This window comes from Cryptomeria japonica, chromosome 8 (assembly GCF_030272615.1).
Source record: "Cryptomeria japonica chromosome 8, Sugi_1.0, whole genome shotgun sequence".
Lineage (NCBI taxonomy): Eukaryota > Viridiplantae > Streptophyta > Pinopsida > Cupressales > Cupressaceae > Cryptomeria > Cryptomeria japonica.
The window spans coordinates 368346409-368362296 of record NC_081412.1 but is presented as its reverse complement, the minus strand read 5'-3'; positions in this window follow the sequence as shown (position 1 = coordinate 368362296).

The following is a 15888-nucleotide window of genomic DNA, read 5'->3' as shown; positions in this document are numbered from 1 at the left end:
CATCTACCTCCAAGAGGATTTTCTTGAACAAAAATAATATCATCAGCCAAAAGAGAGAAAGGAGAACAAGAATACATACCTTATGTCCATTGCTAGGTGAAAGATATTCTTGATGAAGGATGACACACTTTTGACCGAAAGTGAAGGTTGTGTTTATAATAGATATACATTTCCAAGTGTAGAAGAGGTTGTAGTCAAAGATACACACCTCTTGCATATCAGAAAATCCTTGAGAAAATAAATAACTTCACACAAGGAATCACATCATATCATAAGTAAACGCCACTCAACAAAGGAAAAGTGGATCCTTAGAAAGGATATGTGACATCAATGCCCCCAAAGAATAGGGACAATGAGAAGGATCACACAACCTAAGGAGAGATTTATTAATAAGAGATATACTATTTCAAAAAAGGAATAGGTCCTACCCAAGGAAGACACATTTACTCGCATGAAGAATAATTCTATGCAATAAAGGACATCACACTATACACTAAAAAAATGCAACATGAAAGAAGAGGTAATCTTCAAAAAGGAGAAGAAGAGAGAGAGAGAGAGAGAGAGATGACTACATATTGTCTTTGCCCCCCAAGTGAGGAAACAAGGAAGAAATATGTTGCTACACCAAGATGTTTTTTATTGAAAATGTTGGCCATTTGGAGGAATTGATTATGTGTTGCATTGATGTTTTGTCATTGATGTCAACACTAGCTACTTTGGTTGCTTTACCGATATCCTTCTAGTCCCGGTAGGTTGTTTGGTTTCTAGTTGGATTAGATCATGTTGATCTGGTATGCTTTGGTATGTCTTGGGTTATAGAATTGGCTTATTCATGCTACTCAGATTCATGTTCAGTCACTTGGTTTTGATCTAGTGATCAGATGTTATCCTGTATGCTAGCAAGCTTGGTTTGTTGTTCCGGTGAGGGTTTCATCGGTAGAGATTTGTTGAAGATCTTTGATGTTATGTATAAGTGGTGTTGGTGCGGCTTCTATTAGAGAGTCAGGATGCTTATGGTGATCGTGTTTGAGACTTGGTTGATTGGGATCATTGCTTTAGCGTGTGTGGACCTAAATTGGGTCTTGGATTATCTAGGTTATGGATTGGCTTAATGTAACATGTGGATTGGAATTCTCGATGTGTTTCTGGGATGTCTTATGGGTTGGATATTATTTATTTGGTCTTAGGCCGACATGTTTTGTAATTATGTAATTTCTTTATTGTCCAGTGGCCGACCTTATTGTTTGTGGTCTAGGGTTTGTATATATATGATGTAAGATTTCATTGTAGATCATGGGAAAATATTTGTGAGGGATATGGATATGTAAACAGTGAATAATGTAATAATCATTTAGGTAGAGGATATGGTCAATCATTGGTGATTAAGTTGGGTTTATGTAACAGGATTTAGTCCTCCAGTATTGAGCTTAACTGGAATTGTACTCAGGCATAGGAGATTCTATCTTTGCAGTTCATTCACTCTTTCGGATTGTAGTCTGGATTTGTATCTAGTCAATGAGACTCCTTTTGTGATGAGCAGTGTGCTCTAGGTTGTTGGCCTTCCTGCAAGTGCAGACCCCTCATTTGTAATCACATACTTACTGCAGAAGTATTATCTGACTATGGGTAGGCTTCCCACTGTGGTTTTTCCCTTTACCGGGTTTTCCACATACAAATCTTGGTGTCATGTGGATGGTATTTATTCTCTAATTGTTGTTTATGCTTAATTGGTTTATCTGCTATTTTGGTAATTAGTTTATGCATTTCGGTATTGATCTTTTGGGTTCTAGTATTAATGTTTTAATTGCTTAAGGTTCGGGTAATCTGGTGACAACTGATTCCCTCCGCCCTCTTAGTTGTCTTCCATTTATTTGAACTATCTAAAAATTAGTATCAGAGCCCTAGTCCTCTCTGCAAAAGCTTAACCACTAGAGGAAGATCCTATGTCGACTAACAATTCAAGTTCATCTTGTTCATTTGTCTCTATCTTTCGAAGAGAAATTTCTAGGCTTGATGGAACAAATTACAGAGTATGGAAAATTCGGATGGAGACTCATATGAGATGTCTCAGTAAGGAAATTTGGGAAATCATAGAGAATGGTGTTACACCTTATAATCCGACATCTAGCAATCCTCCTCCAGCAAACCTGGATAAGGAGCTTGAGAATGATTGTAGAGCTAGAGAAGACTTCTTGTGTGCACTTTTTTATTAGCAAAGGCTATATGGGACAAGTTGGAGACTCTTAATGAAGGTGACCCTACTATTAAGATTGCTAAACTTGATGGTTACCAGGTAAGATATGAAAACCTGAAGATGGAAGAAGATGAAAGGATTACTGCATTCATGGAAAGAGTAAATGAAATTGTTATGGGAATTCAATGTTGTGGTGGATCTTTGAGTGAAGATGAAATAGTTTCTAAAGTTCTGAGAGTTTTTCCATCAGCTTACAAGATGAAGGCTACTGTAATTAATGAATTGAGAACAATGGTTAATACTTCTATCAATAGAGATACCTTCATTGGGAAATTATCTACTTTTGAGCTTGAAGAATTTGGACCTTCTGGAGCTGTGAAGTCTGAACCTGCTAATCATGCATCTACATCATCAACCAACAAGCAAGATTGAAAAGCTTTGTATGCAAAGGAATTGGATGATATCAAGAGAGAAGATGAAGAATTTGAGCAACTTGAAGCCCTATTTTCTAGAAGATTACCCAAAGGACCGGTAGGAAGTAAGTATGAAGGAAAAGTACATTTTAAATGCTTTGCATGTAATAAGATAGGTCATTTTGCATCTAGATGTCCTGAAAGGAATTCAAGATTTGAAGAGAGAGCTACAAGATCTTTTAAACCTAACCCTCGATATCAGAACAAGTATGAGTACAGGAAAAACATAGATAAATCATGCTACATAGCGGATGAGGAAGGTGTGACTGATTCTGATGATGAACCGACACAAGACTCTGCTAGTGTTTCCAACAATGGAAAGGAATGGGTGTTCCTGGCTATCAAGGAAGATGTTCCAGCACTGGAAGAGAATGTACCTAAAGAGAAGGCACTTGCTGCTAAAATTGAAGATAAGGATGAATGGGTAATTGATAGTGGATGTTCACATCATATGACTAGAGATAAAAGGAAGTTTCTATCTTTAAAAGAATTTGATGGCGGTCTGGTTAGATTTGGAGATGATAAAGCATGTATGATCAAAGGAAAAGGAACTATATCATTGGATGGTAAGCACAATACTAAAAATGTTTATTATGTTGAAGGTTTGAGGCATAATCTTTTGAGTATAGAACAATTGGTGGATAAGGGATTTCAATTACAATTCAAGGGTGGAAAATGCAAAATCATTAATAGATCTGGATTGGAGATTACAACCGGTACTCAGACAGAAGGTAAATATTTCATTTGAATTCTAGTGAGAAGACATGTTTGATTGCACAAATTGATGAGAGTTGGCTATGGCATAAAAGGCTATGTCATGTGAATTTTGATTGTATGGTAAAGATCAGTTCAACTAAGGTAGTTAGAGATATACCTAAGATTGTGAAGGCCTATAATGCGGTATGTAAGGAATGTCAAATGGGAAAACAGGTCAGAACCTCTTTTAAGAGTATACAAGACAAATCTAATGATGTTCTTGATCTTATTCATACTGATTTTTGTGGCCCTACTAGAGTTAAAAGTTTTCAAGGTGATATATATTTTATGCTAATCATTGATGATTATTCTAGAATGATGTGGGTTAGTTTTCTAAGGGATAAATCTGAGGCTTTTGAAAATTTTAAAATCTTTAAGGCTAAAGTTGAGACTGAGATAGGATTGAAGATTAAATGTTTAAAGTCAGATCATGGTGGAGAATTCACATCCGGTGAGTTTAATATCTTTTGTGAGAAGCATGGTATAAGGAGACAATTTTGTGCTACGTGAACACCTCAGCAGAATGGAGTTGTGGAATGGAAGAACATAACTATCTTGGATGCTACTAGAACAATGATAATGGAAGATAATCTACCTCATATCTACTGGAAAGAAGTAGTGAGCACAATAGTCTATACATTCAATAGAGTACATATCAAAGGAGAAACCGATAACACCTTATGAATTATGGTTTGGAAATACACCTACAATTAAGTATTTCAGAATATTTGGTAGTAAATGTTATATCAAGAGAGATAATATCATTGGCAAATTTGATCTTAGATGTGATGAAGGAATATTTATTGGTTATTCTAATAAAAGCAAAGCATATAGATGTTATAACAAGATATTGCAGAGAATTGTGGAGAGCACTAATGTCAAGATGGATGAGTTGAATAGAAGTCAAATAAGAGTTTATGAGCAAGAATCGGCAGTAGAAATGATCATAACTGAAATGGTAACACCTTTATCAAAATAGAATGTTGAACCAGTTACTATGGTAGTATCAAAAAATTCAACAGTAACTGAAGAACAGGAAAGAAGAATAGAGAATCAGAAGACTCCTAGGTATGTGAGGCTGAATCATTTAGAAGATCAAATCATTGGGGATAAGAACAATGGAGTGATGACAAGGAGGAGATTGGCAGCTAATGAGGTATGTTTAATTTCTCAAGTTGAACCAGTATCAGTAATTGAAGCATGTAAAGATGAATGTTGGATGAAAGCTATGGAAGAAAAATTAGATTAGATAGAGAAGAATAACACATGGAATTTAGTTCCTCAGCCTAAAAATAAGAATTTTATTGGAACTAATTGGGTTTTTAGGAATTAATTGAATGAAGATGGAAAAGTTGTAAGGAATAAAGCTAGATTGGTTTGTAAAGGATGTTTTCAAAAGGAAGGAATTGATTATGGTGAAACTTTTGCACCGGTAGCTAGGATTGAAGCTGTAAGATTATTTCTTGCCTATGTTGCACATAAAAACTACAAGGTTTATCAGATGGATGTTAAGTGTGCCTTTCTAAATGGAGATCTTGATGAGGAAGTTTATAATAAGCAACCTAATGGTTTTTCACTTTTAGATGATAAAAACTTGGTTTGCAGGTTAAGGAAATCTTTATATGGATTGAAACAAGCATCTAGAGCTTGGTATGCAAGGTTAGATAAATATCTTTTGAAGCTTGGTTTCACTAAAGGTAATGCTAATATTAATCTATATTATAAAGTCACTGATGATGATATACTGATTATTAAGGTCTTTTTTGATGACATCATTTTTGGAGGTGAAGATAAGTTGTGCATGAAATTTTCTAAAAATATGGAGAAAGAATTTGAAATGTCTATGATTGGGAAAATGAAATTTTTCTTAGGTTTGCAGATTACTTAGACTGATAAAGGTATTTTCATCCGTCAAACTAATTATGCTAGGGAATTGTTGAATAAATTTGGTATGGAAGAGTCTAAATCGGTAAATACTCCTATGGTTACTAGTGAAAATTTGACAAGGAAAGATGTATCTGCACCGGTAAATCCTACAAGATACAAGTTTATGATTGGAGATTTTCTATATTTGACTCAGACTAGGCCTAATATAATGAATGTTGTTTGCATTGCATCAAGATATCAAAGTGATCCTAGAGAAAATCATGAGAGTGTAGTGAAAAGAATTTTTAGATACTTGCAAGGTACATCTGAATATGGTTTATGGTACCCTAAGGATGATGACTTTACTTTATGTTCATTTACAAGTGCAGATTGGGTAGGTGATGCTGATGATCAGAAAAGTACTTCCAATGGATCTTTCTTTCTTGGAAATAAGTTGGTTTCATGGATCAACAAGAAATAGTCATGTACTTTTGTATCTATTATTGAAGCTGAGTATGTTGTTGCTTCTACTAACTATACACAATTTTATGGATGAAGCAAATGTTGAAGGACATAAAAGTGCACTGCATTGGACTAGTAGTTATTCACTTTGATAACCCTACTGCTATAGACATATCAAAGAATCTGGTATTGCACTCTAAGACAAAGCACATATCTATCAAGTATAACTTTTTGAAGGAGAAGGTGGAAGAAAATGAGGTTAGACTGGTTTATGTGAACACTAAAGAGTAGATTGCAGATATCTTCACTACACTTTTGCCTAAAGAATCATTTGAGTACCTCAGAGACAGATTAGGGGTTTCTGCCCCTCCGACAAAGAACTGATTGATGCTATTTGGCATCAGTCTGACATGCATTATCAGAGATAATATTCATTCCGGATTGATGTGGGGATGCTACTGCTCAGGGGATGTAGTTAGCCTTGTGATTCAGTGGTTTTTTTATTTTTGTTGTGATACTTATGCCAGATCTTTGGCATTGATGTCAAAGGGCGAGAGATATTCATGTGAAAAACTTAAGGGATATATACATTAGGGGGAGAAATTTGCAAAACTTAATTGTGGTATCATGTATGTTTCAAAACTTCATTTCTATATTCTTTTTGTGGGAGATTTGTTTGGAATTTCTTGGCACTTTGATGTTTTTCATATCTAGTGTTGCCATCAATGCCAAAGGGGGATATTGTTGGCCATTTGGAGGAGTTGATTATTTTTTGCATTGATGTTTTGTCATTGATGTCAACACTAGTTGTTTTGGTTGCTTTACCGGTATCCTTTTGGTCCCGATACGTTGTTTGGTTTCTGGTTGGATTAGATTATGTTGATCTGGTATGCTCCGATATGTCTTGGGTTATAGAATTAGCTTATTCATGCTACTCTAATTCATGTTTAGTCAATTGGTTTTGATATGATGATCGGATGTTATCCTGTATGCTAGCAAGCTTGGTTTGTTGCTCTGGTGAGGATTTCACCGGAAGAGCTTTGTTGAAGATCTTTGATGTTATGCATAAGTGGTGTTGGTGCGGCTTCTAGTAGAGATTCAGGATGTTGATGGTGATCTTGTTTGATACTTGGTTGATTGGGATCATTGCTTTAGCGTGTGTGGACCTAAATTGGGTCCCAATTTATCTAGGTTATGGACCGGCTTAATGTAACCTATGGATTGGACTTCTCGATGTGTTTTCAGGATGTCTTATAGGTTGGCTATTATTTGTTTGGTCTCAGGCTGACATGTTTGTAATTATGTAATTGTTTTATTGTCTGGTGGCTGATCTTATTGTTTGTGGTCAAGGGTTTGTATATATATGATGCAAGATCTCATTGTAGATCATGGGAAAATATATGTGAGGGATATGGATATGTAAGGAGCGAATAATGTAATAATCATTCAAGCAGAGGATTTGGTTGATCATTGGTGATTGAGTTGGGTTTATGTAAGAAGATTTAGTCCTCCAGTATTGAGCTTAATCAAAATTGTACTCAGGCATAGGAGATGTTATCTTTGCAGTTCATTCACTCTTCCGGATTGTAGTATGGATTTGTATGTAGTCAGTGAGACTCATTTTGTGATGAGCAGTGTGCTCTAGGTTGTTGGCCTTCCTGCAAGTGCAGGCCCCTCATTTGTAATCACATACTTACTGCAAAAGTATTATTTGGCTATGGGTAGGCTTCCCACTGTGGTTTTTCACTTTACCGAGTTTTCCACGTACAAAACTTGGTGTCATGTGGATGGTATTTATTCTCTAATTGTTGTTTATGCTTAATTGGTTTGTCTATTATTTCAGTAATTGGTTTATGCATTCCAGTATTGATATTTTGGGTTCTGGTATTAAATTTTTAATTGCTTAATGTTTTAGTAATCTTGTGACAATTGATTCACACCCCCCTTCTCATTTGTCTTCCGTTTATTTGAATTGTCTATGAGAAAAAGTATCACCACTCATGACAAAAGCCCCCTAGTGAAGTTAACTACTAGTGTCATAGGGTGAGGAGAAACATGGTAGGGTAAATTGAGTGCTAAGGCACTACCTCTTCACCAAGAAAAAGTGCAAGATCGACTGTAAGAGCTATATGAGCTCGATCATATTAGTCTTGAATAAATGTTTTAAAGGATTTGTAATTTCCAAGAGAATGATAATAACTATGATGAAAAAGACAATGTTCATCACCTTCCTTATGCTTATAATTATATATGTCTAATGAAAGGGAAAACAACACTCTTATCATACTTCAATCTCCAAAAGATTCTTATAGCTAATTTCTCTTGGTCATCAATAGGAGTAGGTCTTGTCTCTTGAGATGTAGGACAAGGTTTGATAGAAGAAGGAGGATTTTCTTCTATGATTTTCATAGTGCCATTATCAATGAGATCTTTGATTCTGTTTTGAAAATCAAGACAATCATTGGCATGATGATCATGAGTTTAATGATATGAGCAAAAAGAATTATTTGAGGAAGAAGCACCTTTAAATGGACGATAAATTTAATATCTTGCAAGAAACTACTTAAACCTTTGAAATTTAAGAGAATCATCCATAGGTGAATGATGAGGATGTCCTAGACCTTTTGTACTAGCTTGTGAAGGAGATTTTGTAGGGACTTTAATTCCTTGTTCTTATTTCCCAAGTCCTTGTCCACTATAACCTTGTTTTGAGATTATGTTATACCCACTCCTATAAGAGATTTTTAATTATGAATAAGAGGGAACATTATCATTAATCTCTTTAAAATTTTTAGTGTATGGACACATGGAAGAATCAAAGGGAGAATTAGATAAAGAAGGAATTTTCTTTCTATCATCATTATTCATATTTTCTTTGATAGGTTGGCAGGGAAGATCCTTATCATCTAAGGCTTCATCTTTGATCAAAATTATATGAGGAGATGGGTCATGGATAAAATGAATAAAATCATCTTACCTACAAATATTTTGATGGTTAAGATAAGCTCTAGGAGAATAAGGAGGATCTAAAGGGTTTGGTAAACCAACATTTTGATCTTGTCCCCCTTTCACTAGAGTATGTCTATGAGAAGAGAATGGTATCATGTTTCTCTTCAATGATTTCTCTCCATTAGAGATATCATTGATAGGAGTATTTACTCTTTCGTCATTCACATTAGATACCCTAGGAGAGGTACAAGTATTAACTTTGCTAATGTCATCTCTAGGATTATCATTGTCTACAAAAACTTTTATGTGATCTATACATGCAATGCATGTTCTTAAAAATGTCATCATCAAACAACATATAACATTGATAAAAGATTTGAGATATGATTTGCAAGTAGGAAATATCATGAAAACCATGAAAATGCAATATGAAAGAGTACTGTGAATGAAAAGAAGCAATGCAAAATGAAAGAAGTCATTATCCAACACATGATTATGATAAATGTAACTAAAAAGAAATGTAATCATCTGTGAAACAACAAACAAGTTAGATTTAGTAATTTACATCATGATTGCCTAAAATCAAATCTAAAAATATAAGTAAAAAATTATTCAACCCACAAGCCAAAATTAGCAAAATAAATTAGAGTTTTTATGAAATTAACAACTAAATTTATGTAATTGTGATCTATGAATGCAAAATTAATTTTTTAGATGCCTAAAAATTAGATCTTGGACCACAAATTAGAAATAAGCATGCAAGGAGTTAGGTTCACCAAAATGTAATGTTTTAAAAATTACGAATTAGGGTTTCACTAAGTAAATCCACTAAATAGCCTAAATAACCAAATTACATTGAAAGATGTTTGAACCCAATTGATCTAGATTCGATCCCAATGGGGAAAGGTTTGTAATTTCGATTGGATTCAACTAGTTTGTTATTGTTTATCCTCTTTCTTAATTGAATTGTAATATAACTGTAAAATTAGGGTAAAATGAGGGATTATTGAAGTGATCTGATATAAATAGTATGATACAGATGTCCCATAGAGCCACTGACTAAGATCTGGGAAAAATGAGATGTTTAGAACCTGTCGTCAGAAGTTCGGCTTGATTTTTCATGACCAGGTAGCACAAATCCACCCCGGTCCTCTGAATTTTTATCATCAAAAGTTGAACCTATTCATCACTGCCGACTCTATAGAAAATCTCAAGTATGGCTCCAACTTTGTTTCCTACACACATAAAGAAAGTGAAAGTGTTGGGGATAGGGGTTTACCTAAGTCAAAACCTAATTTTTGAATTATCCAGAGAATGAACAATCATAGAAACTCCAATCATGTTGGACCCAAAGATTGAGACACTGACACCACATAATTATCACACATGGAAGCTAAAGATTCCCCAATTGTTGCAATCTTGGGGTGTTTGGTGAATGTTGGATGTTACCCAACCCGATTTCACTAAGGAATTTGATAATTTTTCTCATCTAAACAATATGGCATCTTAAGAGTCATACGATGGCTCAATCTTACAAGGGCAAGGGTAAGAACAAGAAGAAGACCAAGATAGATTCGTCTACAACTAGTGAGCCTCCCTCTAAGCCTAAGGAAAAGTATGATCAAAAGACTACTCCTCATACTCCTTCTAACTTAGGAGAATCATCTTTAGAGCCTAAGAAGAACAAGGCAAATTGTTTCTTTTGTGGCAAACCAAGACATAGTGACACACCTTGTTTCACAAGGTTAGAAAAATTGGAGGAAGCTATGAGGAAGCATAATAATTCCATGCCTAAGTTTTCTTCTTTGGGAAAAGGGCAAGATATTTCAACTACATATTTGTTCTCTACCAGTTCTAGTTGGATTCTTGACTCTAGTGCTTCTCATCACATGACTCATACTATGGATCTTCTTGATTCTCTTTATGGTAGTCCTACTTCACATATTATTATTGGGAACTCTTCTCATATTCTATTTTTTGTGTCAGGATTAGTTTCAATGTAGGATGGTAGCATTGAGTATGTTCTTCTTGTTCTTGATATTTTACAGAAACTCCTTTCCATTTATTGGATTTTTCATCATGGTGATGGAAGACTTGTTAAGCTCTTTCCTATAGATGTGCCTATTCAAGAGATGCAATATCCTAAGAAGTTCATAGCTATAGGCACAATTGATCATGCAACCTTTTTGTTTAAGTTTGATGTATTTGAGTCTTCATCAGGATCATTTCTTATTGCTCATGCAAATTCTAAGAGCAAGATTTGGCATGAACAATTTGGGCACCTGAATTATAGTTATCTACAACAAATGAGGGCATAGAACTTGGTAATTGGTCTACCTACAATCTCTTGTTCATTTGGAGTTTGTAAGGGTTGTGCTCTTGGCAAACATCATAGGGATCCATTCCCTAAAGGTATGGCCACACGAGCTTTGCCTCCACTTGAGTTGGTGCATAGTGACCTCATGTCATTACCCACTCTTTCATTTTTAGGGGCCAAGTATGTACTCACCTTCATTGATGAATTTTATAGGTGCGCATATGTATAATTTTTGAAGTACTAGGATGAGATTCTCATAAACTTCCTTGCATTTGCAAAGAAGAGGTCAGGACATCCCCTCTAGAATATTCACACAAATAATATGGAGGAGTATGTCAATCAGGAATTTTAAGAATTATATCATACTTGAGGTACTCTTCATTAGCACATAGTTCCATACACTCAACAAAATGGTGCAGTCAAGTGAAAGAATAGAACATGCATTCTACAGTCTAGCTTGGTGGCTTCTACATTTTGCACAGACGCTATCAATTGTGCCAACTACATTTAAAACCATATGGGTCATAGGGTAGTGCAAAATATCACTCCTAGGGAGGCTTGGTCTCATGTCAAGCCCAAGAATTCTCACTTTAAAGTATTGGTCAGTGATGCATGGACATTCATTATAGATGGTAGGTGCTAGGAAATGGAGAAGAAGAGTCAATGGTTCATCTTAGTTAGCTATTGTGAGGATTTGAAGGGTTGTCATTTATTTGATCTCAACACTTGAGAGGTATATTTTCATCATGATGTTTAGTTTGATGATTATTTTTCACTCTGAAGGATTCTCCATCACATTCCTCTCCCTCCCTTCTTCCTAGTTCTTCTTCTAAGTATTTTTTTTGTCAAGAGGATGATGGTGATGCTCCTGTAGATGCTCTTCTTGGTGATGGTATTGATCTTGTTGTTGACATCACTTCATCTTCTCCTCCTACTATACTTACACCCCATTGAACTTTTTGGGCTTGTACAATTGTTGAGGATGTTGATCCTCTTGTCTGTGATCCCCATGCTATACTTTACACTTGTTCTTGCACATTAGGTATCAATATTTTGAGTCATACGAATTCTACTGATCCTCAAAAAAAAATTGATGCTTTGGGCATTCTAGAATGGGATAGTGCTATGATAGATGAGTACTCTTCTTTGATGAAGAATCATACTTGGGATTTGGTTCCTCTTCCTAAGGGAATAAAGTTAGTTCAATGCAAGTGGGTGTATCATACAAAATTTTCAGCTAATGATTCTATTGATAAGTATAAGGCTTGTCTAGTGGCTAAGGGATTTCCTCATTGGCCATTCTAAGACTTTTACTCATTTAGCCAAGATGGTTTCCATTCATCTTGTACGTTCTATTGTGGGATCTCAAATTTGGTTAGTGTATCAAATGGATGAGAAGAGTGCTTTCTTCCATGGTGATCTTTAGGAGGAGATATATAAGGAGCAACCTCTTGGATTTGTGCAAGATTCTTCACTTGTTTGCAGGCTATGTTGTTTATTGTATGATCTTAAACAAGCTCCTAGAACTTGGTATGAGAAGATGGATAGTTTCTTGCTTGCTTTTGGATTCACTAGATTTCACTTCGATCCTACAGTTTACATTCAGAGGCATGGGGGGATCTTCTTGTATATGGTGAAATCAAGATGATAAACTATTGTAAAACCAACAAAGATCCAACCACACAAAACCCTAGTTCTACAATTAAAAATCCGCCATACATCAATTAAGAACCTAAAACATGTAAATCATCAAAAACATGAAAGATATTACCATTCACATGTTTAGTAGGGTTTGATCTCTATTGTTTCCTATCATCATTAATCTTATTTGATGTGATTGCTCTCAGATTTTATGTGTGCACAAGAGCTCAACAAAGAATGGATTGTGGTTGTGTAGACGTTTGAGTGATGAATCGTATGAAGATTAGGTTATTAGGTTAGATTAGGGTTGTGAAAGGATGAAGGAATCCTCTTATATAGAAGACACCTTAGAAATGGAGGGATAGGATTAACAGGTGTGAGGATAAATGGTTGGCTCAAATTAGAGGGTAGGTATATAAAATGATAGAATATTAGAGAGGTGGTTAAAGGTAAATTAAGAGATGAATGACAAGTGTCATGAAGGGAAAAAGGTAATGAATTAATTAAATATATAAAGGTCTATTTAATTAATAAAATAAGTTGGACCAATTAAATAAATAAAATATTTATTTAATTTAGGGAAAGGAAAATTTAAATAAATAAAAATATTTATTTAAATGAGGAAAGGCTAGAAGAGGATAATTGAATTAATTAAACAAATAAAAATATATTTAATTAATAGAAGGCTTAGGTTAAAATAATTAAATAAGTAAAATATTTTTTTAATTAGGCTAGGACAATTTTAGGTGTCTATATTTTCTCCCTCTTTGAGATATGTGTCTTGTCATGTTGGCTCAAAGAAAATAAGATTAATTGATACAAAACTTGCCCCAAGTAAGGAAGATGGCATGCCCCCTCGAGAGATTGGGTGAAATTTTTTTTTAAAATTGCATACAATCTCTCTAAAAGAAAGAAAGGCTAGAAGGGGCAAGGATAAGATGATAGGTTTATAAATAGACTCAAAAAGGATCAATAGACAAGAAAAAGGTAGCAGGAGGTGAACACAACCAATTAGGGTTCCACAACCTATATATAGCTTCCATGAGGAGAAACATCCTCATTTGTATCCACAACATTTGAGAGATCAAAGAGTAGAGAATATAAGGAGCTTAGGAGAGCAGTCGGAAGTTGGAGAGTCGTGGAAATCAAATTGCACTAGTTTGATCGAGTCTGACACTTCGAGCGGACTGTAGACATGGGTGAGTTGGTATGTACCTCAAACTTGCTTGTTGATTTTGCATTTAAAGCACATTTATTAGGCTATATTATAGGGTAGAACGCAAACACAAAAGTAGGTTTTTTAGGTTTGAACACGTATATGCTACATTAGGGCATGTACGTGATGCGACAATGTGTATAGGATAGGTATGTGCACATATAGGTTTGTAATTGCATCTGCGTCAGCAAAATCCATGTATAGGTTCAATCTTGTGTATATGTCTACAATGTCATGTCTAGGTCAAGTAGTCACGCATGTGTGCTGGATAAAACTATGTATGTACAATGATAGAGCATATAGGCAATGCCTTATCACGTATATGTCAAAATAGGCAAAACTTAACAATTATATGATAAACATATGCTATCAATTAGATAAACTATCGAGATGATGAACTCTGATAGGTGCCCTTAGCAAGGATAAGATAGGATTAGGGCAAAAATCAAGGACAATGTGATAAACATGTACAGCCAATTGAATAAATTGTTGAAGTGATAAACAATGATAGGTGCCCTTAGAGAGGTGTAGGATGCTGAGCAATTCTAGGATAAGTCATTGGATTGATAAAATTTCACAAATGCTCTGACAAGATAGGAATAAGATTGAGTGCAATGTGATAAACATATACATTGACAAAAATAACACCATGTGATAAACATGAGCAGTATAGGGATAGAGCCTGATGAACAACACCATGTGATAAACATAAATACCATAAGGCTAGGATAGGATAAGATAAGCAACACCATATGATAAACATAAGTACTACTAAGACTAATGCGATTAGTTTCCTATGATTGTAAGAGTATCTAATTCCATTAGGTCACAGGAGAGATTTCCTAGGACATAGAGGCTACGACCAGATCTGATAGAGGATGACCATGCAGCGAAAATAGCTATGGGATTGCGACATATCATGTTCATGCCTAAGATTTGAGCAAACACATGACTATTGATTTCTCCTGTAGAGAGATGGCACTCTAAGACTTACTCCTTTCATTTGTTGACTAGCGACATGTCAGTCACTCCCAAGGATGTTTACAGGATTTTGCGGATACCAATCACAAGGGACCTGGTTGTCTATGATCGAGATGGAGATGTGGATGCTCTATGGTGAGTGTTCGAGGATCTATATTTGGAGATCAAAGGAGGACACCTCAATTGGGAGGTTATTTTCAAGAGTAGACATGTGCAGGTAGCGGTGGTGGGTGGGATTATTAGCGAGTTCTTATGTCCCAACAGGATGACTCATGGCTTGGCTACTAGATGGGGCAGGGCTCTGGAGATATTGATGACAAAGAGTGTGAGGTTTGCATGGGGTTTGTGTGTTCTTGCACACTTATATCATGATTTGCATCAGTTTGTATACCTTGATGGTTGCAACCTTGGATGTGGGTTACTTTATTATACATTTGGGTTTATGAGCACATAGCGGTGAGCAAACTAGTTTGTTTCAAATTCAGAGGTCACAAGCAGGCCTATTTTCATTTGTATTCTTTGATCACTTCCCAACCTCGGTTAGGGAAGGTAGAGTACCAGTACAGAGTTATAGATGACATTGATACTTTTATATGGAGGCCATACTTGGACTACAAGGTGTGATCAGAGGATGATATAGAGTTACCTTTTTGCTTCAAGACCAAATGTTTGATAACATGGACACCTTATATCTTAGATAGACATTTATCGGATTGGGTATCTAGATAGTTCAGTAGGACACAACAAATGTCAAGTGGTTCTAGAGAGTTTTCTTATACTGTGTGTGAGTAGGTGCATTGGGGACCAGTTCTATCATATGATGTTGCAATTGCAGAGTTTCAGTCATTTGTGCTTATGCCTTGGGACCTTATGAGAGATTTAGTGGATGTAGATATGACACCTGATTATGAGGCTTACTTTAGAGCATAGCCTTTCCCACACCTTACAACACCTGGAGAGCTAGTTCAAGATTGGATGATAAGGATGGTGATGAGAATGGACGACCAAGACAGAGGAAATAAAGGAGAGGGGG